At 46.3% G+C, this 25,735-nt stretch overlaps 1 protein-coding gene across 2 annotated transcripts in view; it reads left to right on the forward strand.

Annotated features, from left to right (window-relative positions):
* ENTREP2 (endosomal transmembrane epsin interactor 2) overlaps positions 1-25,735 on the forward strand; it is a 225,767-nt gene that overhangs the window by 86,226 nt on the left and 113,806 nt on the right. The window lies entirely within an intron of this gene.

A 25,735-nucleotide genomic window follows, 5' to 3' on the forward strand; every position in this document is an offset into this window, starting at 1 on the left:
CCTTTCCTCTCCTCCCTTAAGGCAGCTTGATCAGAACCAAAGGAGAATTTCTAAAAACTATCCTACAAAGATGCTTTGAAGGCTTGGATAATTTTTATCAGCCAAAAGAAGAAAAACAAAAAGATAATATTAACAAGCATAAAAGTTAGGCAAGCAGCACTGAAAACTGGCCCCCAGCACTATCCAGGCTGCACTGTCTTGGGATGATGTGTTCTACCTGTGCGTGTTCCTGTGAGTGCCAGAAAGATGTACCCAAATCTGAATCTGGCTGCATCTGTGGGGTTTTGAGGTACTGGGGTGTCTTCCTTTGAAATTTTCATTATTCCTCTCTCTTCGAGGACTTGCAATTGGCCAGTTTACTCCCACCCTGGAACCTTCAGCAGGGGCAGAGGGGCTACCAGCCTCTGAGCTCATGGATTTGCTGGCTTGAAAATACAGCACTGCTGGATTATGCCTCCTGGCTTAGATTCCATAGACTCTCTGCTTTTTAAAGATTGTGTTCAGTGATCTTTATTTTTCCCTGAAGAAATATCTTTGACTTCTAAATTAGTTTTAATTCTTAAATTAGTATACAGTAAAATTGACTTTTCGGGCTTACAGTTCAATGAATGTTAACACTCTTGCATTTTACATGTGCTGGAATACAGACTCCTTCCATCACCCCAGAAAACACCCTCGTGCTCGCCCTGTAGAGACGAACCTCCCTCAGCCCCTGGATGCTGGCCACCACTGATCTGCTCTTCATCACTGTAGTTTTGTCTTTCACAGACAGTCAAGTAAATGGACTCAAACAGCATGTACGCTTTTGAGACTGGATTCATTTGCTCACCATAGAACCTTGGAAATTTATCCAGATTGTGTGTGCATGCGTGCATGGTCAGTTGTGTCCAAATCTTTGTGACCCTGTGGACTGTAGCCCTCTAGTCTCCTCTGTACATGGGATTTTCCAGGCAAGAATACTGGAGTGGATTGCCATGCCTTCCCCCAGGCCTTCTGCATAGGGGGTCCCCAGATTTTCCAGGGGAAGACTTCCTTGTGTGTCTCAGGGGTCTTCCCTGGGGGGACAAGCAGTAGAAGAGAAAGAAAACAGGCTTCTTCTGGGGATGGACTGTGAGGCTGCCTTCTAAGCCTGTTACGGGGAAACCCTCTCTCAATTTCATCAGGAGCCACATCGTCAGAAAAGGAACCTTCTGGGAATGATCTTCTCCTAATTGGGAGAATGTGTTATTAACTATGCAATGGGAAAGAAGATTTATACCATTAAATAAATTGGCCTCTGTGGATCTGTGAGTGAACATGAGCAGAGAGAAACGGACTTCCCTATTTGCTCAGATGGTAAAGAATCTGCCTGCAATGGGGGAGATCCAGGCTCAATCCCTGGGTAGGGAAGATCCCCTGGAGAAGGGAATGGCAACCCACTCCAGTATTCTTGCCTGAAGAATCCCATGGACAGAGGAGCCTGGCAGGCTACAGTCCACGGGGTCGCAAAGAATCAGACATGACTAAGCGACTAACACACACACACAAGAGAAAATCATGGATACATTGTCACAGGCATTTAGCATCTCTGCGGGCAAAGATCTTTGATCATTGGTTCAAAAGCAAATGAACATCAGAAGGAAAGGGGAAGCTGTGATCTTTTTGAGACAAGAATTAATATGCTAGATTCTGGTCACTCACTGCAGTGGACATGCACCCAGTTCACTGGGATAGGGAGATACCCACTTGGATGCTGTTAGGGGAGACACAGCCACCGGTGCTGAGGGGTCCCAGTGGCTGCCGCACACAGGGTGCCACAACCCAGGGGGGCCTGGCCTGGGGAGCTGGGAAGCGACTGAGACTTGTTTACAGCGTGGGTGGGGGGCAGGAGGCAGGAGGTCAGTGCTGCACCAGCAGTGGAGTGACCGATTCCAGGCCCACTGGCTGGGGTACTTCTCCCAGCATCAAGGATCTCAGGGTCTGGGGGACCGTGGCTGGTGCTGGGGGTACAGGAGAGGAGGGAAGACGAGGCTGGGGTGGAGCAGGCACCCCCCTGGACCCCTGTAGATGAAGCTTCTGTGCCCTTGCCAGCCCATTTGTGGAGGGGGGTCATGCTGTGGTGACCCATGCTGCCTCAGGCAGCTGCTGGCCCCAAAGCCCACTGTGTGTGCCAGGGACTCAGAGTCCTGGCTCCAGTGGAGTTTACGGTTATAGAGGAGCAGGTCAGATGGAGACCCCCTCACCCAGGTATGAGGAAGTACAGACGTGAGGACAATGACACTGGAGCAGTCCCTTAGGGACGAATTGAGAGGTGAGGGTTAAGTGGAGACCAGGGTGGCAAAGAGACAAGGGTGGAGCAAGGAGACCCTAGGGCAGAGCATCCCAGGCAGGACAGGTGAGCAGCTGAGAAACAGAACAGGAACCCATAGGAGAGCCTGGCACCGATGGCCTGCCCAGGGACTGGGCCGGCCAAGGGCAGGGGGAGTGGTGAGGAGGGCCAGCACCCAGGGCTGGAGGTGGATTTTATCCTAATGGCAAAAAAATTCCAATTTCAGTTATAAATAGGAATGAATGTTCAGGAGTTATTTCGAGTTGACAGGAGTCTTTAATTTAGAATTAGGGTTGAGGCACTGAGAAAACATGTCACTAATTTCATATTTAACACAATCCTCTCTGCTCCTCACTTGAAGCTAGGTGCGCTTGGCGATGATACGGCTTATTACAGCCAGGGAGCCATTTCTGAGCAACAAAGGATGAAATCTCCTGCAATTTGTCATGGTCTCTCTAACTATCAGACTAGCCCGTTCACACTGAAAGAAAATGCAAACACACCGCGATTCCATTATTCCAGACCTCCTAATCAGAGTGGTCTGTGTTCATTTCATTAACTTGAAGTGAGGATTCTTAGGCCTGGAGTGAGAGGAGAATGGATTGATCTTTGCTTCCACCTCCTACTCCTTGCCCTTATAAACACTGCAGTATAATTTTTTGTGTGTGTGAAAATAGGCTTATAAGATTTATTTTACTTTTTAATTTATTTACTGATTTTCCTCAGGCTGCAATGCCAAGGATTATAAGATTATAGTCAAACTGATGAGTTTACTGTTGCTTAGGTCTAAAAATAATGTTAGCAAAAATGGTTTATATATGTCAATAGGATTTGAGAGTCTGAGCAGGTGGGGTTCTGGCTCCATTCAGACAGCCCATTGGTTTGGGTGACCCCTCATTCTGCCTCTTTTCACTGGCTTCCTTCCCTCACCTCTTAGCCCCGGTCATGGAGGTGCCCTCAGCCTGGTAGGGTGTGGATATCACTGAGTCCTGTTGGCATCCTTTAGCTGGTTCCTTGCTGACTTCTCAGGAAGTACAGTTTTAGATCATTGCTGTCTGTCTGTCAGTGTCAACTACAAACTGCTTGATGTTCCTCCCACCAGCTCTTGTCGGAATCAGGACAGAAGGGAGAAAGGGCTGAAACCAATGAAGATGGCATTTTTAAGGAGTTAAATGGGAAATAGAGTCTGGTGGCTCAGATGGTAAAAAATCTGCCTGCAGTGTGGGAGACGTGGGTTCATTCCCTGGGTGGGGAAGATCCTCTGGAGAAGAAAAATGGCAACCCACTGCAGTATTCTTGCCTGGAGAATCCCATGAACAGAAGAGCCTGGCAGGCAACAGTCCATGGGGTCGCAAAGAGTTGGACACGACTGAGCGTATAAACACTAAACACAAATATAAAATCCCAAATTTAACGTAGGATGCAGAGATCCAAAAAGCAGACCTTCACAGAGCAAGCACAAAGGAGAGGAAACTGGGGTTTTGGCTGCTAACGTGAAAAGAGACCTGAGTGTGTCCATTGAGAGCAAGTGTGATGTGAGCCGATTGGACGGACCACCTGACAAATCTTGGGTTCTTTCCATAATCCTGGTGCATCTCTGTGCAGCGGACGTTGTGGCATGTGGTTCTGATGACCCATGACTCTGTTTAAAACTTTTTATTTGGCAAGTGTTCAGGATGACTGGCAGCTCCATTTTTGTGTTTCATGGTTTCTAAATGTGATGCTGTTTCTTGACATTTTCATTACACTAACTTTTACATCAGCTGGTGAATGACAGTCCAGGAAACTCCCACGTTATACAATCTGTCAATTCTGGGTGCTATTTATAATAAATAGTGACACATTTGGAGTACGGGCATGGACTGAGAACCCTGGCCGTTTAAACGTTCTGTTTCCTAATAACATGTTTGAACAGTTCAGAATTTTTACTTTTTTCCTTTAGGTGAAAAAGATTAAGAGAAATGGAAAAGTGAAGCTTTCAGAAATTATGTTTTCTGAGTATACGAGAGTCCAGCTGTTCAAAAGCCTAGTGTGAAAGCTCTGAGAAGGAATGTGTAAGGCTTTTGGTTTCATTGTGGAAAGGACTTCTAGTGACCCTGGAAATATCACAGCCCAGGTTTTTGGTTTGATTATTATTTTACTCCACTGACTCTTAAACGTGTCTTTTTTCTCATTTGATATTTCACTTACAAGTGATTTCTTCTAAGTAAGCTAGTTAGGTGCATACTGCAGTATTTTATCTTAATAAATAGCCAGGGAGTATTCTGCTTGTGGGGCTCAACGGTAAAGAATCCACCTGCCAACGCAGGCGACTAGAGTTTGATCCCAGGGAAGATCCCCTGGAGAAGGAAATGGCAACCCACTCCAGTATTCTTGCCTGGAGAATCCCAAGGACAGAGGAGCCTGGTGGGCTATAGTCCCTGGATTCACAAACCATTGAACAAGACTGAGCAAATTCTTCTTGTATTATGATCAATTTGCTCATCACAGTTTTTCCCTTTTTCCGTGAAGAGGGCTCAGAGAGTCCTGAAAGCACTGGCTCCTGTGACAACGTAGTGACCCTAGTCTGGTTCTTCTCACCATGTGTTCCGCTGATTCTTGTTAAGCCTGCAAATTCCAGGGTGTGTGGGCAGCATGACGCCCCTGCCCCCGCGATGTCTGTGTCTCGGTCCCTAGAACCCATGGATGTGTTAACCTGATGTGGCAAAGGAGGCTTTTCAGACGGCAGTAAGTTGTGGATTTAGAAATGGGGAGATTATCCTGGATTATCACGGGGTGGGGGAAATCTCATCACAAGGTCCTCAGAGGGGAAAGAGCGGGCAGAAGAGTCAGAGGAGGAGGGTGAGGGTGGGAGCAGGGCTTGGGGAGGGCAGCCTCTGAGGCTGGATCAACCTTCGGTAGGCATGCAGCCCCACTGCCCCATTTTGGACTTCGCGCCACCAGGAATGTGCGGTGATGCGCTTGTGGGCTTTCAGCCTCTAAGTTGGTGGTAACAGGTTACAGCAGCCGGAGAAACTGATCAACTGGGCCCCACCTCAGGAAGCCCCAGTTAGACCACCTGAAGGCTGGGTCTCAGGTGGTCCACCTTTCCGTCCCCAGCTCCCCACCCTGGGATGCTCACGAATTGTGGTGTAGCTGAAGTCCTTTGTTGTTGTTGTTGTTGTTCAGTTACTCAGCCATGTCCGACTCTTTGTGACCCCATGGACTGCAACGCGCTCGGCCTCCCTGTCCCTCACCATCTTCTGGAGTTTGCCCAGGTTCATGCCCATTGAATTGATGATGCTCTTCAACCATCTTATCCTCCACTGCTCTCTTCTCCTCCTGCCCTCAATCTTTCCCAGCATCAGAGTCTTTTCCAATGAGTCGACTTTCACGTTAAGTGGCCAAAGTATTGGTGGCCTAGTTCTTGGCTCACATTTATTTGAAGGTAGCTGTGGGAAAAGGATTTAGGCCTGGAAAGAATGGAAACGTTAGAAGAACCACAGTTAACGTACACGGAGTGTTTACAGAGACATAAAGACATTTTGAATAACATAGAGAAAAGTTGGATTTCCTTCCTTTTTTGAATTTATTTTTAACTGGAGGGTAATTGCTTTACAATATTGTGTTGGTTTCTGCCAGATGTCAACATGAATCAGCCTTAGGTATACAAAAGTCCCCTCCTTCCCTCTTGAACCTCCCTCCAACCTCCCACCTCCCACCCTATCCCACCCCTCTAGGTTGTCACAGAGCACCGGTTTGAACTCCCTGTGTCACATAGCAAATTCCCACTGGCTATGTATTTCACATTTGGTAATGTATATGTTTCAGTGCTACTCTCTCAATTTTTTCACACTCTTTCCTTCCTGCTGTGTATCCACAAGTCTCTTCTCTATGTCTGCATCTCCGTTGCATGCATGCTAAGTCACTTCAGTTGTGTCTTACTCTTTGCGACCCGATGGACTGTGGCCTGCCAGGCTCCTCTGTCCATGGGATTCTCCAGGCAAGAGTACTGGAGTGGATTGCCATGCCCTCCTCCAAAGGATCTTCCCAACCCAGGGATCGAACCCACGTCTGTTATGTCTCCTGCATTGCAGGGTGATTCTTTACTACTAGCACCACCTGGGAAGCCCCTATGTCTCCACTGCTGCTAAGTCACTTCAGTCGTGTCCAACTCTGTGCGACTCCATAGACGGAAGCCCACCAGGCTACCCCGACCCTGGGATTCTCCAGGCAAGAACACTGGAGTGGGTTGCCATTTCCTTCTCCAATGCATGAAAGTGAAAAGTGAAAGCGAAGTCACTCAGTCATGTCCGACTCTTCGAAACCCCATGGCCTGCAGCCTACCAGGCTCCTCCATCCATGGGATTTTCCAGGCAAGAGTACTGGAGCGGGGTGCCATTTCCTTCTCCGCTGCCCTATAAATAGATTCATCAGTACCAATCTTTCTAGATTCCATATATATGCATTAATATATATATATATATGTATTTCTCTTTCTGACTTACTTCTCTCTGTATAAAGGCTCTAGGTTCATCCACCTCATTAGAGCTGACTCAAATGTGTTCCTTTTTATGGCTGAGTAATATTCCGTCATATATGTGTCCCATATCTTCATCCATTCACCTGTTGCTGGACATCTAGGTTGCTTTCATGTCCTAGCTATTGTAAATAGTGCTGCAGCGAACAACCAAATGAATCACACAGGGTCAGAGAACAAGAAATGAAGCCCCACTGCATGTGAGGGTCCACCCTGCCTCCCTCTTGGGAGCCGTGTGTCCACAGGTTTCTTCAGCCTTCCTGCCCAGCTCACTCCCAAGGCAGCATGAGTCAGAGCGTTGGGGTTGGTCCCAACCTCAAGCTCTTCTCTGCTGTGTCCCAGGCATGGCCTCTCCTCCTGGCATCACACTGACTGCTTGGTGCTCAGACGCGGGGCATCGCGAAGTGCTTGTTAGTGTCTAAGTCATGTCGTGTGCTAACCTCTGGGGTTAGGATTTGGGCACACAGAGACACAGAGACATGGAAAGAAAGCTCATACTAGCTCTGACTCCTGGCCTCAGTGAGATCTGAGAGCAGGAACAGAGCACAGAAGAGAGTAAAATGCAGAATCTGCAGACAGGACCTGACATGGTTCCTGTAAGCAGACCTGGATGAGAGAGTGAGACTGGGGAGGGCCCTTTGGGATAAAAGTGGGGGAGTTGGGAGGAAAGACCTGAGGGGCATGGGGAGTAGATGTCAAACATTGGGTGGGCAGAGGATAGGTGTTTCAGTTCTGATTTTTTCTGAATCTTGGCAATTAAAAAAAAAATCAAAGATAAGCATAAGGTAAGAAAAAAACACATTGATCCTAGAATCTAACCTTCAAGACCAGTACAGCTGTAATTAACTCAACATCGTAAATCAACTTAATTCAATAAACATAAATAAATAAATTAAATAAATAATAATAGGAAAAAACCCTCAAAAACCCAGTGCTGGGAAGTGATGCAACAACATTAATATGTCTTAGGGGGAATAAGTGAAGGAGGACATGGCAACTCACTCCAGTATTCTTGCCTGGAGAATCCCATGGACAGAGGAGCCTGGTGGGCTATAATCCATGGCGTTGCAAAGTCAGACATGACTGAAGCGACTTAGCACGCATGCAGAGGGAATAAGATTTTTAAGCTAGGTGGCTCTTGGCTTTCTATATGTAAAATTTCCAAGCTCATTTTCATAAATGGGCAAATTGTAGTTATTGTCAGAAATACAATAGATTCAAAGTCTCTGCCACATCTAAAAGAAGAAATTACTTAATATACATAAGCCAAATGGAAAAAAAGTTATCAGTGAAAGATAAGTCAAGGGAAGCATTGGTAAAAATAATGCAGCAGTAAGCAATTAAAGTATAAAATTAAGTTTGAATAGTTGTGGTTGTTTAATAAAATCTGGGAAGTTTGGTGGAGTAGAAATCTTGCCTCTTGCATAGAGCTTGTGGATATATGTGCCACTGATATACACATGCTAGGTATATGTTTTCATATAGGTATTTTAAAATTTGAATAGCAAATAGATGTGTAATTTTCAAATGAGTAGAAAAAGGAAACAACAAACAAATAGAAAAGTTGACCAAAATAGCAAAATTGTTAGTCACTCAGGGGTGTCCGAGTCTTTGTGACCCCATGGACTGTAATCTGCCAGGCTCCTCTGTCCATGGGATTCTCCACACAAGAATACTGGAGTGGGTTGCCATTCCCTTCTCCAGGGGATCTTCCTGACCCAAGGATTGAACCTGAATCTCCTGCATTGAGGCAGATTCTTCACTGCCTGAGTCACCAGGGAAAAGAGGCATAAACACGCTAAAGGTTACACTGTAGAGCTCAGGAGTATAGCCAGTATTTTAAATAACTATAAGTGAAGCATAACCTCTAAAATTGTGAATCACTGTGTTGTACACCTGAAATTAACATAATATTGTAACTAAAATATGCCTTAATAAAAAAGTTGATAGATCTTGTCCAGTGGGTTTTGATGGTAGAAATAGAATGTACAGTAGAATTAGAAGAACGAGACACTCTATCATTGGAGGATTAGTGTCCATAGATGTCCACAGTATATTTCTAAATGAAAAACTGTGTACTCTGAACAAAGTCTTTATTAAAATAAAATAAAATGAACTTTGCGAATAGGAAAAAGCAAGGTAAATACACTTAAAGATTGTCGTTGGTTTCTCTGGATGTGGTAGTATGGGTGAATTTTATTTTCTCCTCTGTATAATTTTTCATGTTATGTAAATTCAGAAACATGAGTGTATGTTATTTATATAGTCAGAGAAAGGTTTTCAATTTTAAAAAAGCACTCTATCCTGTCTCTTTCTGAGTTCCCACTGTAATTTCCTGTGCCAGCATTCCCTGCGTAGAGTGCGCAGTGCAGAAACCATTATGCACAGTGTTAAATATGGATTTTGAATTAAAAAGAGAGTCCAAGGTCACATTTGGAGAAGGCCCAGTTATTCACAGTTGAACTGTTTCCTTTCCTATGCTATATATTATGTGTATATTGTTGTTGATGTTCAATTGCTCAGTCATGTCCGACTCTTTGTGACCCCATGGACTGCACTATACCATCTCTGCAGTCCTTCACCATCTCCTGCAGTTTGCTCAGACTCCTGTCCATTGAGTTGGTGAGGCCATCCAACCATCTCATCCTCTATCATCCCCTTCTCCTCCTGCCCTCAATCTTTCCCAGCATCAGAGTCTTTTTCCCAGTGAGTTGGCTCTTTGTATCAGGTGGCCAGAGAATAGGAGCTTCAGCATCAGTCCTTCCAATGAATATGCAGGGCGGGATTTCCTTTAGGACTAACTAGTCAGTACCACCTGTCATTCTCAGAGCCTCCAAGATTTGGCTTCAGTCAGTATTCATTCACCCCTTTCATCGGTCTTTATTCCTTCTGGTATCTGGCTTCCCTCGGGGTCATTTTCCTTTTCTTTTTCCTGGTGCAGGTTTTCTGGTGACAAATTCTGTTGGATTGTTAGAAGAAGTCTTAATTTCATCTTCATTTTTTGAAGGATGTTTTCTTGGTTATAGACTTCTACATTGGCAGTTATTTTTTTTCTGAACTTTAAAGGTGGTTTCCATCATTTCTGTTAGAAATTGACTTTTTGTTACTTCTTTGAAGATAATGTGTGTGTGTCAAAATCCACCCTTTACTGCTTTTAAGATTTTCCCTTTTATGTAGTCTGTCTGTCTCTGTGTCAGCCAGCTTGGCTGATTTGATATTTTGTTTGTTTAGGAAAATTCTCAGCCATTCTTTACCTTCCATCCCATTCTTGTTTTCTCTTTCTGGGGCCTGAATCACAAATGTTAGGCCTTTTGTTATGTTCTACTTCCTCTATAATACTATTCTTTTAACTTGTAATTTTATATCAGAGTATAGCTGATTAACAGTGTTGTGGTAGTTTCAGGTGAACCGTGAAGTGACTCAGCCGTACATATACATGTATCCATTCTTCCCCAAACTCCCCTCCCATCCAGGCTGCCACATGACATTGAACAGTGTTGCCTGTGCTGTACCGTAGGTCTTTGTGGTTATCCATTTAAAATATAGCAGCATGTGCATATTCATTCCAAACTCCCTGTTTCCTGTGTTGGTTCAGGTGTCTGTTTTAATTGACCTGTCTTCTAGTTGACTAGTCCCATTGTGTCTAATTTTCTGTCAAACCCTTCTGTTGAGTTATTGATTTTGGATATTGGGTTTTTTTTTAGTTCCATTTTTAAAGACTGGAATTACCTGGTGAAAGTCTTCCTCTCATTTATTATGCTCATCTTTTTCTCTGTTTTCTTGGGCATGGTAACTGTTTTGAAGTTGGTTGGCTGACTTCCTTACTGGTGGCCACCACCTTCAACCATCCAGGCTCTGCTGCGTCAAAGCTGGTCTGCAGCCCAGGTAAACCGCATCTTGTTCTTCTGAGCACTGACCTTTTAGGGTTCCCAAACAAGAGTCTTTTGTGTTCTTCACAGCCCTCTGGGGTTTCCAGATTACAATCTTTGTCTTCACTGTGTTTTCAGTAGCTCTTTGGTTAAGATTTATGTCTTTTGCCCTCGGAATTTGAAACATGACCGGAGGGGAAAGCCAACTCTGTGCTTGGACCCCAGGTCTCCTCCAGTCATGCCAGGGCTCCTGCTTATGTCTGTAGGATTAAAAAAGATGCGGAGGCTGGAGTCCCTTCAGCAGGGAGGGTCTCTCCTTACTGTGGCATCTGAATTTCATTGCTTGAAGCTGCTTCAAGGAGTTGATTTCCATAGTTTGTCTAGCTTTTCACTTTTTTTTTTTCTTTAACTTTACCTGGCTGTTGCTGGGTCTTGGTTGCTGTGCATGGGCATTCTCTACTTGTGATGAGCAGGGGCTACTCTCTAGCTGCAGTGTGGTGGCTTCTCTTGTTGTGGAGCACGGGCTCTGGAGTGCAGGCTCAGCATTTGTGGCACATGGGCTTAGTTGCTCCGCAGCATGTGGGATCTTAGTTCCTGGAACAAGGATGGAACCCATGCCCCCTGCATTGGCAGGCGGATTCTTTACCACTGGACCACCAGGGAAGCCCTTCAGGCTGTTCTTGATGAGAACACTGATGCGCTACTGATCTCTCCGTGCTGCCTGGACTTGGAAGACCTCTGCAAGCATGACTGCCTTTAGGGGCAGCCCCTAACTGCTCCTGCCTGTTCGTTGAGGACCTTCAAGTAGGCGAGATGTGACTTGCCAACACGAATTCTGAGTCATGGCACCTGGAAGACTGAGTCGGCGAGAATCCTGAGGTGGCATCTGCCGGGAGCACTGCCATCTTAGATTAGTGTGGTCTCTCCGGTCATGGGGCGGGGGGTTGCTACCTGATTGCCTTCCCTGTGTTAGCTGTACAATTCCACTTCACTACTTGATAGACCTTTAGACAAAGCCCTTAAAGAAAAGAAAAGCACTTTAAGTTATATGCTGCTTTTTCTACACAGAGAGAGCTGGTGAGTAGGAAGTATGAGATAAAAGCTTAGGTGTTTCAAGTGCTGTTATTTTTTTGATAAAATACTGGGCTCTCTGTGCATTTTTGGTTTGTATAGCACATAACTTAAACATTGCAGTAGACTCCATGGGTACTGTGTTGTTAAACTGTGTTTGCTATAAATCCTGAAAAATTACCCCAATCATTATTCCAAAATGTTCTAAATTGCTTCTATTCTTGCAGTATGCCACATATTATTCTGTTCTGATTTTTTGCTGAGCAAAACATAATTGCTTTTGTGGAATATAGCTCTGTTGATGCTGTAATCAAATATTAAAAATAGAACAGCAGAGTTTTGCAGAAAGTACAATTAAAGAAACAGTGAATGCATGTGTCTTTTTTACTCCTGTTCATAACTCTTCTTTTTAGACTAGAGCTGTTAGAGAAAATCAGATCTTGATTTGAGATGATTTATATGGAAAATAGCCATGAGTTATATTTGCAAGATAATATATACTACTTATATATATTGCCCACATAGAAGTTTCCTTTCTTTACTCAGATAACTGCATGTAGGCCTGGAAACTTAAAACAGTCTGACAGTCTTATTTCAGTGTGAAATAGTTTCTTTGGTAGAGCTTTTTTTGTTTTTTTATTGGAGTATTGTTGCTTTACAATGTTGTGTTAGTTTCTGCTGTACAACAACATGAATCAGCTATGTGTATACATATATATATATATCACCTCCCTCTTGACCACCCCCCCCACCCATCCCACCTCTCTAGGTCCATCACAGAACACTGAGCTGAGCTCCTTGTGTTATACAGCAGCTTCCCACTGCTAGCTATTTTACACATGGCAGTGTATTTATGTCAGTTCTACTCTCTCAATTCATCCCACTGTAACCGTACCCCTCTGTCCACATGTCCGTTCTCTACGTCTCTACATCTGTGCAGATAGGTTCATCAGTACCACTTTTCTCTCAACTCCATATATATGTGTTAATATATGACATTTGTTTTTCTTTTTCTGACTTACTTCACTCTGTTTGACTGTATCTCGGTCTATCCACGCATCTTTAAATGGCCCAATTTCATTCTTTTTATGGCTGAGTAATATTCCGTTGTATATATGTACCACATCTTCTCTATCTGTTCCTCTGTCAGTGGACATCTGGGTTGCTTCCATGTCCTGGCTATTGTAAATAGTGGTGCAGTGAACACTGGGGTACATGTGCCTTTTTGAATGATGTCTTTTTCCAGCACTTTCCAGGAGACCCACAAGGGAGAGAGGCCAGAGAAGGGTTTTAAATGCAAAGAGAAAGTGAGAGTGAGTTATTGCAGGAAAGATGGTGTGTTGTGGGGCGGGGAGGGGATAGGGAGCTTGGGGGAGGGGATAAGGGAGCTCCTGTTAAAGGGTGGCTGTGGGGGTCTGGTGGGGGCAGCCTAGGCAAGACAGTGTTCTGGAAGGGCAGGGGTGGGACAATGAGGGTGGAAGGGGATTCCCTGAACTTGGCGATCCCAAGTCCACTGCTGACCACATGTGGGAGTTCTGAAGGAAGACACTCAGGGCCAGTCACAGGAGGGGCGGTGATGCTGGGGATGGATGCTCAGTCACTCAGTGGTGTCCTACTCTTTGCGACCCCGTGAACTATTGCCCACCAGGCTCCTCTGTCCATGGGATTCTCCAGGCAAGAATACTGAGTGCGTTGCCATTCTGTCCTCCAGGGGATCTTCCTTACCCAGGGATGGAACCTGTGGTTCTCTTCTGCATTGGTAGGTGGGTTCTTTACCCCCTGAGCCACCTGGGGATGGAAGGAGATGGCATCATGGGTGCTGATGGGGATGTCACTCAAGCCCAAGCCCTCTTGGGATGTCACTGCATCTGCCTGGGGCTTTCCCTCCATGTCACCAGCACAGCACAGCTGGCCAAGTCCCCCAGCCTGTGCTTGGGATCCCTGAAGGGTCTAAACCCATGGGTGGATGTCAGCCATGAATGAGGACCAGGTGCCTTGGTGGGATACCAGGGTCCTGGTGAGAGTGAGTTCAGCTGGACGGTCATCAATAGGGGTGGTCCTCACATACACCCATGTGATGGTCAGCAGCGCGAGGAGTGCTCCTGGTGGCCTCTCCCAGAATCTTAAGTCCCATTGCCTCTTCCTCCGTCCTCACCAAATTCCAGGACAGGAGACTGTCTTGGCCCCCAGGTCTCTGGTGCGGCCTGAGCCGCGAGAAGGGCCAGAGCTGGCTCGAAGGCAGAGGGGCACCTGGAGACATCCGCCCAGGTCCTGAGGAGGGCCGCCTGCAGGCCCCGCAGTAGACAGGTCTGGGCAGCAGAGGGCACTGTGAGGGGCAATTGCAAGTGTCCAGGAATTCAGAGGTCCTGCAGGGTCCAGTCCACTGGCTGCAGAGGCAGCAGCTCCTAGAAGGGAGCATGCTCGGGGTGGGGTTGACTGAGAAGGATTTGGGAGTACAGCCTCTCACCCTGGGAAAACCCAGACCAAGGCACCTTGAAGGCACAGTACTGGGTTATGGAGTTAGCACAAATACCATGTGTGGTTTATAACATTAGCACAGCGGCCTTTATTCATAATCATCTGGAAACAGAGGAGCAATTTGTTTACCAGACAGGCTCGCGTCCTATTGTAATTCCAGTGGATTCAAACGTTGATGTGAATCTGTGAATTCGCTTGCGTAATTATACTCTGATAGCTTTTCATTACATGTAATGCGATTTTAATGGAATTAATGTTCTGTATCAACAAATACATGGTTTTTATTGTTGTGCAAAGAGGATAATCTGTTCTAAAAGAAGAGAGTCAACGTGATTTGTAAATGGTTCATGTTACTGTTCTTCAGTCCCAAAGTCGTGTCCGATTCTTTGCAACCCCGTGGACTGCAGCACACCAGGCTTCCCTGTCCTTCACCATCTCCTGGAGTTTGCTCAAACTCATGTCCATTGAGTCGGTGATGCCATCTAACCATCTCACCCTCTGTCACCTCTTTTTCGTCCTGCCCTCAATCTTTCCCAGCATTAGGGTCTGATGGTTCATAAAATACTCTTTGCCAGACTGGGCGATATAACTGCCTGCTTGGTGTTCTCTTTCCCACTTGGGCTGAGAGAAACAAGGGGTCAGGAGGGTCCAGTATGCATTGGAAGTTGCATTTATGTCTTAAATTCTCATCAGTCTTCATCACAGAGGGGCAGTCCACATGGAACCTGCCCATGGCCACCTGGCTGGCCCCTCGCTAGGGAGACCAGGCCTTCCTGCTCTACACACACACCTGTGAGTCTGTGCTGGACCCCCACACAATGCTGGGATCCTGATTTCCTGCCCCCTTCACTCAGCCATAAGACCACAGAGACCCTGACATATCTTGTAATCAAAGGGCCCAACAGTGTAAGTGCTGGACTTTGGCCCCACCCACTTGTCTGACCTGGGGAAGAGGGCGTGGCAGGGGTTACCTCCCACTTACATGGGTATACCCCAGCCCTCCACCACGGTCCCAAGAAGGCAGAAGCAGCCATGGTTAGCCTGCGTTTCAGTAAAGTGTTTTCCGTCTTCTGTATAAAACATGGTTTTGAAATAACGCGGAGGGTACGTGGAGGGAGTTAGAATCCCACTTTCGGGAGATAATCACAGGTTTCTTGGGATTTGCTGCTGGCTTCTCTGTGTGTTTGCATGTCGGCATGTGTATTTATTTACTTAATAGAAGGGAAACTCATCCCCTCTCCCAACCATTGTGTAGCCTGCTTTTCCTTTTCTTCTTTTTCGTTCATGTGCTGTGAAATTTTCTCAGTGGCACTAAATGTTCTTCTATAATGAGACTTAACGGCAACACTTGGGAAGGACCTGAAAGACAAGCAGTGCCCTCTTGCTGAAAACCCAGATTGGTTCCCATTTTCAGAATGAAAAATAATACTTCGCTTAGTACCTGGAATTCTTAGAAGAGGAATTACAGGCTCAAACTGCATGCATGAGTGAATGAGTGAAAGTCGCTCAGTTGGGTCCGACTCTTTGTGACCCATGGACTGTAGCCCACCAGGCTCCTCTGTCCATGGGATTCTCCAGGCAAGTATACTGGAATGGGTTGCCATTTCCTCCAGGGGATCTTCCTGACCCAGGGATTGAACCTGGGTCTCCCACATTGCAGGCAGATTGTTTACCATATGAGCCACCAGGGAAGCCCAACTGTATGCATAGCTTAAAATATTCCTGACATAATTCATGCATAGATTAAAATCATTGTCGCCAGCAGTTACATACTTAAAAGCTGGCATCCTTTCTCCTCTTCCCCAATCCAGTTGCTCATCATTAGGTTTCTTGTCTTTCCTTCCATAGAATTGTTTCGGTATGTACCAGCATCCACTCCTTTCTGTTTACACAAATGGGATTTGTTCTCTACCCACCGGGCTGTGTCTTGTCGGTTATTTATCTCTGACAGCATCTCACAACAGCACACACGGAGCTACCGCAAATGTCATAATGTGTGTATTCATGTTATATATAAATATCAAGCTTTATTGAACTAGCCCTTTATATTAACCCACTGGTTACAGATTTCTGCAGTGAACAACGTGGCATGTCTCCGGCAGCACATCCATGGGCTAAATTCCCATCACTGAGCATGAGTATGTGCATTTTCTAGTTTGAGAGGTTTATGAAATTGCCCCAAGGGAGGCTACATCAAATTATACCAACATCCATAATGTTCAAGAGGAACTCTCCCCCACCCCCCACCATGTCCTTGGCACCACTGGGTTCAATCAAACTTCACCAAAAATCATTGGCAGTCTGATTGATAAAAATGTTTATCTTTTGGCTTGCTCTGAAAAAATCGGAACAGGCTTAAGCATCATTTTATATGTTTATTGTCCATTAAAAATGTGAATTTCCTATTTCAAATCCTTTGCCATTTTATCCAGTTGATGGTTCCTTTTTCTTATTAATGTAACTGATCTCTTTGTGAACTGAGAAGCCCTTTGTTTACTGAGCATATTATAAAATATCATTCCCATGTGTAACTGGTCTCCAATTATATATTCTTCTTAAACCACAGAAATGACAGAAATGGTATGAACCTAACAGAAGCAGAAGATATTAAGAAGAGGTGGCAAGAATACACAGAAGAAATATACAGAAAAAGATCTTTACAACCCAGATAATCACGATGGTGTGATCACTCACCTACAGCCAGACATCCTGGAATGTGAAGTCAAGTGGGCCTTAGGAAGCATCATTACCAACAAAGCTAGTAGAGGTGATGGAATTCCAGTTGAGCTGTTTCAAATCGTAAAAGATGATGCTGTGAATGTGATGCACTCAATATGCCAGCAAATTTGGAAAACTCAGCAGTGGCCACAGGACTGGAAAAGGTCAGTTTTCATTCCAATCCCAAAGAAAGGCAATGCCAAAGAATGTTCAAACTACTGCACAATTGCACTCATCTCACGTGCTAGCAAAGTAATGCTCAAAATTCTCCAAGCCAGGCTTCAATAGTACATAAACCATGAACTTCCAGATGTTCAAGCTGGATTTAGAAAAGGCAGAAGAAACAGATCAAATTGCCAACATCCACTGGATCATTGAAAAAGCAAGAGAGTTCCAGCAAAACATCTACTTCTGCTTTATTGACTATGCCAAAGCCTTTGACTGTGTGGATCACAACAATCTGTGGAAAATTCTTAAAAAGATGGGAATACCAGACCAACTGACCTGCCTCCTGAGAAATCTGTATGCAGGTCAGGAAGCAACAGTTAGAACTGGACATGGAACAACAAACTGGTTCCAAATCAGGAAAGGAGTACATCAAGTCTGTATATTGTCACCCTGATTATTTAACTTCTATGCAGAGTACATCATGTGAAATGCTGGGTTGGATGAAGCACAAGCTGGAGTCAGGATTGCTGGGAGAAATATCAATATCCTCAGATACCCAGGTGACACCACCCTTATGGCAGAAAGCAAAGAATAAAAGTGCCACTTTTCATCAATTTTCTTGATGAAAGTGAAAAAGGAGAGTGAAAATGATGGCTTAAAACTCAACATTCAGAAAACTAAGATCATAGCATCCAGTCCCATCACTTCATGGCAAATAGATGGGGAAGCAATGGAAACAGTGAGAGACTTTATTTGGGGGGGCTCCAAAATCACTGCAGATGGTGACTGCAGCCATGAAATTAAAAGGCGCTTACTCCTTGGAAGAAAAGTTATGATCAATCTAGGCAGCATAGTAAAAAGCAGAAACATTACTTTGCCAACAAAGGTTCATCTAATCAAAGCTATGGTTTTTCCAGTAGTTATGTATGGATGTGAGAGTTGGACTATAAAGAAAGCTGAGCGCTGAAGAATTGATGCTTTTGAACTGTGGTGTTGGAGAAGACTGTTGAGAGTCCCTTGGACTGCAAGGAGATCCAACCAGTCCATCCTAAAGGAAATCAGTCCTGAATATTCATTGGAAGGACTGATGCTGAAGCTGAAACTCCAATACTTTGGCCACCTGATGTGAAGCATTTGAAAAGACCCTGATGCTGGGAAAGATTGAAGGCGGGAGGAGAAGGGGCTGACAGAGGATGAGATGGTTGGGTGGCATCACTGACTCAATGGACATGAGTTTGAGTAAACTCTGGGAGGTGGTGATGGACAGGGAGACCTGGTGTGCTGCAGTCCATGGGGTCACAAAGACTTGAACATGACTGAGCAACTGAACTGAACTGAACTGAAACCACAGACATGTTCATTGGCTCTTGCCATGATGATGCTACATAAAGAAGCACCCAGAAGTCCGTGGTTGGCATTAGCCTAGTTTCTTTTCTCCTTAAGGTTTTGCAGGTCAACCGGGGCCCCCACTTTGAGCTGGAGGCTCCTGGCTGGGTTTAGGTCTGTGCCATTTTCAATGCACATGTTTAACAGCTGGCCAACAGGGAAGTTAGTCATTTGGAAAATAACCTGAAAAAACTATTCAGAATAGAATACTGAGCGGCATTGGTGTGGAAAAGGTGAAAAAAGAACTAAGGGATAGGAGGATGGAGTAGGAAGGATCAGGGTGTGGCTGTCGGAGTCCCTGACAGAGAGAATATAGTAGAATACACGATATTTTAAGAGACATTGCTAAAAATCTCCAAACTAATGAAAAACATAAATGTACAGATTCAGAAGCATGTGCATGCGTGCTCAGTCACTTCAGTCATGTCTGATTCTTTGCGACCCCATGGGCTATAACCCACCAGGCTCCTCTGTCCTTGGAATTCTCCAGGGAAGAATACTGGACTTGTTTGCCATCCCCTCCTCCAGGGGCTCTTCCCAACCCAGGGATCGAACCCACGGCTCTTGTGTCTCCTGCATTGGCAGGTGGGTTCTTTGCCACTAGCGCCACCTGGGAGGCACCTTCAGAACATAGTACATCTCAAAGAGGATTAAAAAACAAAAACTGGACACATAGACATACCATGCAAAAACTTCAGGACGCCCAAGGGCAGGGAGACAGCTTTAAAAATTTTCAGAGAGTGAGAGCAACAGCACCTCTCAAGGAACAGCAGTGTGACAGCTGCCAACTCCTTGATGGCAACAGCAGGAGCCGGAAAGTTGAGTAACATCTTCAAACTCTTCAGAGAAGAAACTGTCCGGCTAGGATTGTGCATCTGGCAAAACTATTTTCCAAGTATGAGGTCAAGTAAGAAATCTACAGATAAACAAAAAAGAGGATTTGCCACTAAAAGATCTGCACTAAATAGACTTATAAATTCAGGGTTCCTAACTGTTGGCAGAGCAGTCTCTGGAAGCCTTCGGAGCCCTTCTCAGAATGAGGGTTTTAAATGCATGAAATAAAATACATAGGATTACAAAGTATTAATTTAAAAATACTTTTAAATTATTTTAAGAAGTATCATAATAATATATGTACTCATTTACTAACTCATCGCATAAGAAAATCTAGTACTAGGTCTAGTAACTACCCTAATTTCAGAGTAAATAGCACCAGGGAAGGCTGCATCTTATGGGCAGAGGCGAGACACATGAATTTGGTACCCTGAGGTGGTTCAAGTGAAACAGAACCTGCCTGCCTATGCAGGAGATGCAAGAGACAAGCGTTCCATCCGTTGGTCAGGAAGATCCCCTGGAGAAGGGAATAGCTATCCATGCCAGTGTTCTTGCCTGGGAAATCCCATGGACAGAGGAGCCTGGTGGGCTACAGTCCATGGAGTCACAGAGAGTCAGATAGGACTGCACCTGCACGTGCATGCATGCATGCTCGCACAGGAGCTGATTTGCATCTAGGAGACACACACTGTGGCAGAACGTGGTGTGTATCTCAGCTCTGATTTTCTTTTGACTCGTGAGTTATTTATAATATTTATATGATGCTACACTTTTTTTCTTACACAGGGCAACTTTGTCATCGGCTGACAGCTTTGCTTCTTTGGTGGCTCACTGGTAAAAAACCCGAATGCCAGTGCAGGGTTCGATCCCTGGGTCAGGAAGATTCCCCTGGAGGCAGAAATGGCAACCCAGTCCGGTATTCTAGCCTGGAGAATCCCATGGACAGAGGAGCCTGGTGGCTACAGTCTGCTGCTGCTGCTGCTGCTGCTAAGTCGCTTCAGTCATGTCCGACTCTGTGCGACCCCATAGACGGCAGCCCACCAGGCTCCGCCGTCCCTAGGATTCTCCAGGCAAGAATACTGGAGTGGGTTGCCATTTCCTTCTCCAGTGCATGAAAGGGAAAAGTGAAAGTGAAGTCGCTCAGTCGTGTCCGACTCTTAGCAACCCCATGGACTGTAGCCTACCAGGCTCCTCCATCCATGGGATTTTCCAGGCAAGAGTACTGGAGTGGGGTGCCATTGCCTTCTCCCGGCTACAGTCTATGGCATCGCAAAGAGTCAGACACAACTTAGCAACTGAGCACCCATGCTTGGGCAGCTCAGAATACTATCTGTTTTTTTGCAACAACAGGTCTTTCTCCAGACATGTGAATGATGGCTTTTTAGTGGTAAATCTGTATCACTTGTAGCTGTTGGGCAGCCGGCCATATGTTTTGTGAAATAGTTTAATTGGCTCTCAGGTCTGCATTCTGGAAGGACTTGCTTCACTACCTGAAATGTCACATTACCATTTGCCTCTGAACCCGACTGGAAGATCTGGAGGAAGTTCCTGATTTTAGGCAGCAAAGGAACTTTTTAGTTGTCCAGACAAGATGTAAAGGCCTCATTCATTCCCGGCTTCGTGTCCCGGGTCAGCACCAGTCAAACAGCAGGACTTCTACTCTGAAGATGCCTCTCCTTCTCATGGTCTCATCTCCCTTCTCATTACTTTCAACAGCAGAAAGTTCTTTCTAATTTTATCTCTCTCCTCTCTTATGCTGGGTGAGGAAGTGGAGAAGAGAGCCAACTGGCGTCTGTCCTCACAGCACCTCGCAGGTGCTGGGAGAGTTAACCCTCCTCTCTGAGGAGCTTCATTGCCTCTCCTACTCTCCTCAGCTTTGCTTTCACAGCTACTCAATTGTCTGTTCCTCTTCTCTGACCCCCTTCAATGTCGTCGTAAACCGCAGACTGCTAATAAGAATCCTGGCAATTTAAATAGGACAGGGGTTACAGGAGGTGTGGTGGTTTCAGGCCAGCTAGATGCAGCATACTGTTCCTCACAGGAGTGGAACGAAGTAAACCTGCAAAACTACTGAGATGCAGAGCACCATCCTGCCTGTTACTGGGACTGAGCAAACAGTAGTTCAAGCTAAGACCAGCAGAGATATGGTCCCCCCCCAACTCCCTCCGTTGCCATGGGGATGGGAACAGGCATTCTCAGGGAGAGGGAGGCTAGCATCTGCTCTTGGAAAGTCTCCTCCCCACTCCAATGTGCCCCCCGCCCTTGTTAGAGCTGGTGCCGGTGTTTCTGTATCAGAAAGCAGAGACATCCGCTCCTCCTGGGAGCAGACACAGAAGGAGAAGGGGATGTGTAGGGAAAAAACAGCATCCTACCCTGGATGTGTTTGTTGTTGTTGTTCAGCTGCTCAGTCCTGTCTCACTTTTGCAACGCCATGGACTGCAGCACACCAGGCTTCGCTGTCCTTCACCATCTCCGAGAGTTTGCTAAAACTCGTGTTCATTGGATGTGTTAGTGTGTTAGTAAGCTCGGGCTGGAGTAACAAAATATAGAAATAATGCCATTTGCAGCAATATGGATTGACCTGGAAATTGTCATACTGAGTGAAGTAAGTCAGACAAAGATAAATGTCATATGATCTCACTTATATGTAGAATAAAAAAATAATGCAAGTTAACTTATTTACACAGCAGAAACACACCTACAGATAGCAAAACCAAACTTTTTGTTACCAAAGAGGAAAAGTCGGGGCGGGGGGGGGGGGTTGTTGCTAGAAGGATAAATTAGGAGTTTGGGATTAATATGTATACACTACTATATATAAAATAGGTAATCAACAAGGACCTACTGGTAAAACACAGGGAACTCCACTCAATATTCTATAATAATCTATATAGGAAAAAATTCTGAAAAAGAATGGATATTTGTATGTGTGTGTGTGTTAGTTGCTCAGTTGTGCCTGTGTCTTTGTGACCGCATGGAGTGTAGCTCACTAGGTTCCTCTTGTCCTTGGGATTCTCCAGGCAAGAATACTGGAGTGGGTTGCCTTTCCCTTCTCCAGGGGATCTCCCTGACCCAGGGATTGAACCGCATCTTTTACATCTGCCTGTATTGGCAGGCAGGTTCTTTACTCTCTGAGCCACTAGCGAAGCCCAGATATGTATATATGGATAACCAAATCACTTTGTTGTATACCTGAAACTAACATAACATTGTAAATCAACTATGTTTCATTGTTTTAGTCACTTCAGTTGTGTCCGACTCTTTGTGACCCCATTGACTGTATCCCACCAGGCTCCTCAGTCCATGGGATTTCCCAGGCAATAATACTGTTTTGGGTTGCCATTTCCTTCTCCAAAATCAGCTATGTCCCAATATAAAACAAAAATTAAATAAGAAATATCATAGACTGGGTCAACTAAACAGAAATGTATTTTCCTGTAGTTCTGGATGTGGGAAGTCTGTGATCAAGATACTGCTGTGGTCAGGTTTTGTGGAGGGCAGGCCCTGTTCCTGGCTTGCAGACAGTTCACTTCTCTGTGCCTCACGTGGCCTTTCCATGATATGTACATGTGGAGAGAGATCCTTTCCTTCTCTTCATATAATCCTGCTGTGCCATCATGAGGCCCCAGTCTAACCCTGATCACCTCCTGAAGGTGCTACCTCCAGGTACCAGCAACTTGTGGGTTAGGACTTGACCATATGGGTTTGGGGAGACACAGACATTCAGTCAATAACAATTCATTTTCTTCTGCAGAGCAAATTACCGCAAACTTCACAGCTTAACATGACACCCATTTATCATCTCACAGATCTCTAGGGTCAGGAGTCTGGACATTGCTTAGCAGGATCACCTGGCCAGGGTCCCACAAGGCTGCAGTCAGGGTGTTACCAGGGCAACATATTTCAGGATGCTGTCCCTGGGGAGGGTCATGGGATAGCACACCTTTCTTACACTCAAGGGGATGGCATTACACAAAATCAGCATCTGCCTGCCTCACTGCATGTGGTGGTTTTATTCTTTGCCTTTGTATAGGGGCTTGGATCCATTCCTAATTATAGTTATTAATGACACTCAGAAACGTAAATTACACTCAGTAAGCCAAATTGTCCGTGTTTGCTGGAAGTAAAATTATTTGAGTATATTTGTGAGATGATAACTTCATGGCGGGGACTTCTGGTGGTCCAGTGTCTCAGACTCAGTGCTTCAGATGCCGGGGGCCCAAGTTTGATCCCTGATTAGGAAACTAGACCCTGCATGCCACAGCTAAGAGTTCGCGTGCCACAACAAAGACCCCCTGTGCTGCAGCCACGACCTGGCACAGCCAAATAAATGAATAAATGACTTCATGATGAAGATAGGAAAAGCTGAGAATTTTTGCTGTGACCTAAGATAAGTGCTATAAATTTCCTTTGTGTTTAGAAACCCTTGCTCTTTGGAAGGCCGGTAACATCCTTGTTGTAAGTGGGCTGGTCACTGTAGAGATTTGATAGTTTTGGCAGCTTCACCTTAGAAGATGAAGGAGTTCTGTCTTCACATATCAGAGAGGTCTTGAGAGGTCTTGGGTGGTTGGAGAGTTCAGTGGGGCCCCTAGGTTCACTTGAATTCCTGGGCCCTTCCTGGGTGAGGAGGTATTGGGCCGTGTCTCAGAAGATGGGTGGGATTTCGTCTATTAGAATGGGAAGGAGAAGGCAGAGCTTAAGTGGACATCTTCTGGGAGATGGTCGGAGAACATTCAGCCCCCCTCCAGGCTCAGTCTGGGCACAGCCAGTGTCATCGTGAAGGGCAGACAGAGGGCACTCTGGAGGTCCCATCCTGGGGGGAATGGTGGGGTCAGAGCCGGGCCCCCAGAGCTTGGCCATCGTCCGAGGGAAGAGAAAGGGTTGGGGCTGAGACAGGAGGCCAGCGACAGGAGGGGAGTACTGAGTGTGGAGGGGACATAGCCCACAGGGGTTCTCTTTGAGAAATGCTGTGACTTTGGTGCCCACAATGGCCAGGACAGGAGTGGAGGGTCCCTTTGGGCAGTGATTGTGGGGAATCAGGGACCGGACTGTGTGGGATTATCTGGTCCAGCCGAGAAGGTGACGTACACCTGGCGGAGACATCCAGCAAGGCTCCAGTGAGTGGGGGCCAGAGGTAGGTAAGTGGCGGAGTGCCCCCATCCAGGTAGGTGAATCCTGAGAGCCAGCACAGGCAGAGGGGGCAGGTGTTGAGAGGAAGAGCAGACCCAGCCTCAGGACAGCGGGTCCTGAATGCACCATGGCTCAGATGAGGATGGCGGGGTTGGCAGAAACGTGGACCCTCCAGAAGAAGGTTGGAGGTGGAGACAAGAGGTCAGGGTCTGCGCTCTCGGGCACGGAGTGACAGTGAGTCTCAGCAGCGTGTCCTTAGGAGGAATGCCAGCTTACCATCGGAACATGATCTGGGGGAGTCGTATGTCCATGGAGGAGGATGCATTGGCACCAGAGCGGGTTCTGAGAGGTGGAGTGTGGGGTGAGAAGGGAAGTGAGCGGCTTCAGAGGCACGTGGAGAGGCGTGATGGAGACCCGGCCTGGGAGAGCCTGGGGGACAGCAGCCAGCAGTTCTGTGATGGAGGGGGCTGGGCTGGGGCATCACGGAGTGAGGAGGTTCGGAGGTGGGAATACAGCTGTCGGTAATGTTTGCAGCATTGGCTGTGTGTGGAAGCGGCGTGTGCACTGCAGAGAGGAGACAGGAGAGACAGGCTTGGGAGCAGCGCACGCTGAAGCTGTTTAGTTCATCCTTATCTGTGTGTGTGGTTAAGGTTTCATGTTTTTCATGTGAGACCACTGGTCTGGATGTTGCTGGATGTCTGAGACCAGCGTGGCGCTCGGTGCATGGCTGGAGGCTACTGGACGTGAGACTTGGTTCTGCTCTGTGCTGAGGTGCCGGGGGTGAACTGGGCTGTGTCAGCAGTGGGAGGGTCCATTCAGTTGTGTTGTCTCCTCTGAGCCTGGCGCTCAGTCCTTTTGGAATTCTAGGGGGCAAGTGCAGCCTGGCCCCTCCAGCCTGGCCCAGGCCCTCCGTGGAAAGTCAAGGAGGGACAGCCCATCTATCTCATTTGGTGACACCCCTGAAGGCAGATTGCAGTGGGTGAGGAACACCTGTGTCTCCGTGATCTGGTGGCCTTTTCTGGGCATGAGGAGACTGGGAATGTGGACAGCAGGGAGCATGGGTCTAATGTGGGCCTGGGAGGTAGCCCAGGAGAAAGGTGGGCCAGGAGCTGAGGATGGTTCTCCTGAGAGGCAGCAGACATAGGGGAGCCTGGGTGGATGGGGGGCCGTGGGGGATGTCCTGGGGGGATATGCTTGGTGGGTCAGGGGGCCAGAGGACAGGCAGGGCCAGGGGCAGGCAGCTCAGAAGCAGGG

This window comes from Giraffa tippelskirchi, chromosome 12 (assembly GCF_054371585.1).
Source record: "Giraffa tippelskirchi isolate mGirTip1 chromosome 12, T2T-mGirTip1v1.2.pri, whole genome shotgun sequence".
NCBI classification, from domain to species: Eukaryota; Metazoa; Chordata; class Mammalia; order Artiodactyla; family Giraffidae; genus Giraffa; species Giraffa tippelskirchi.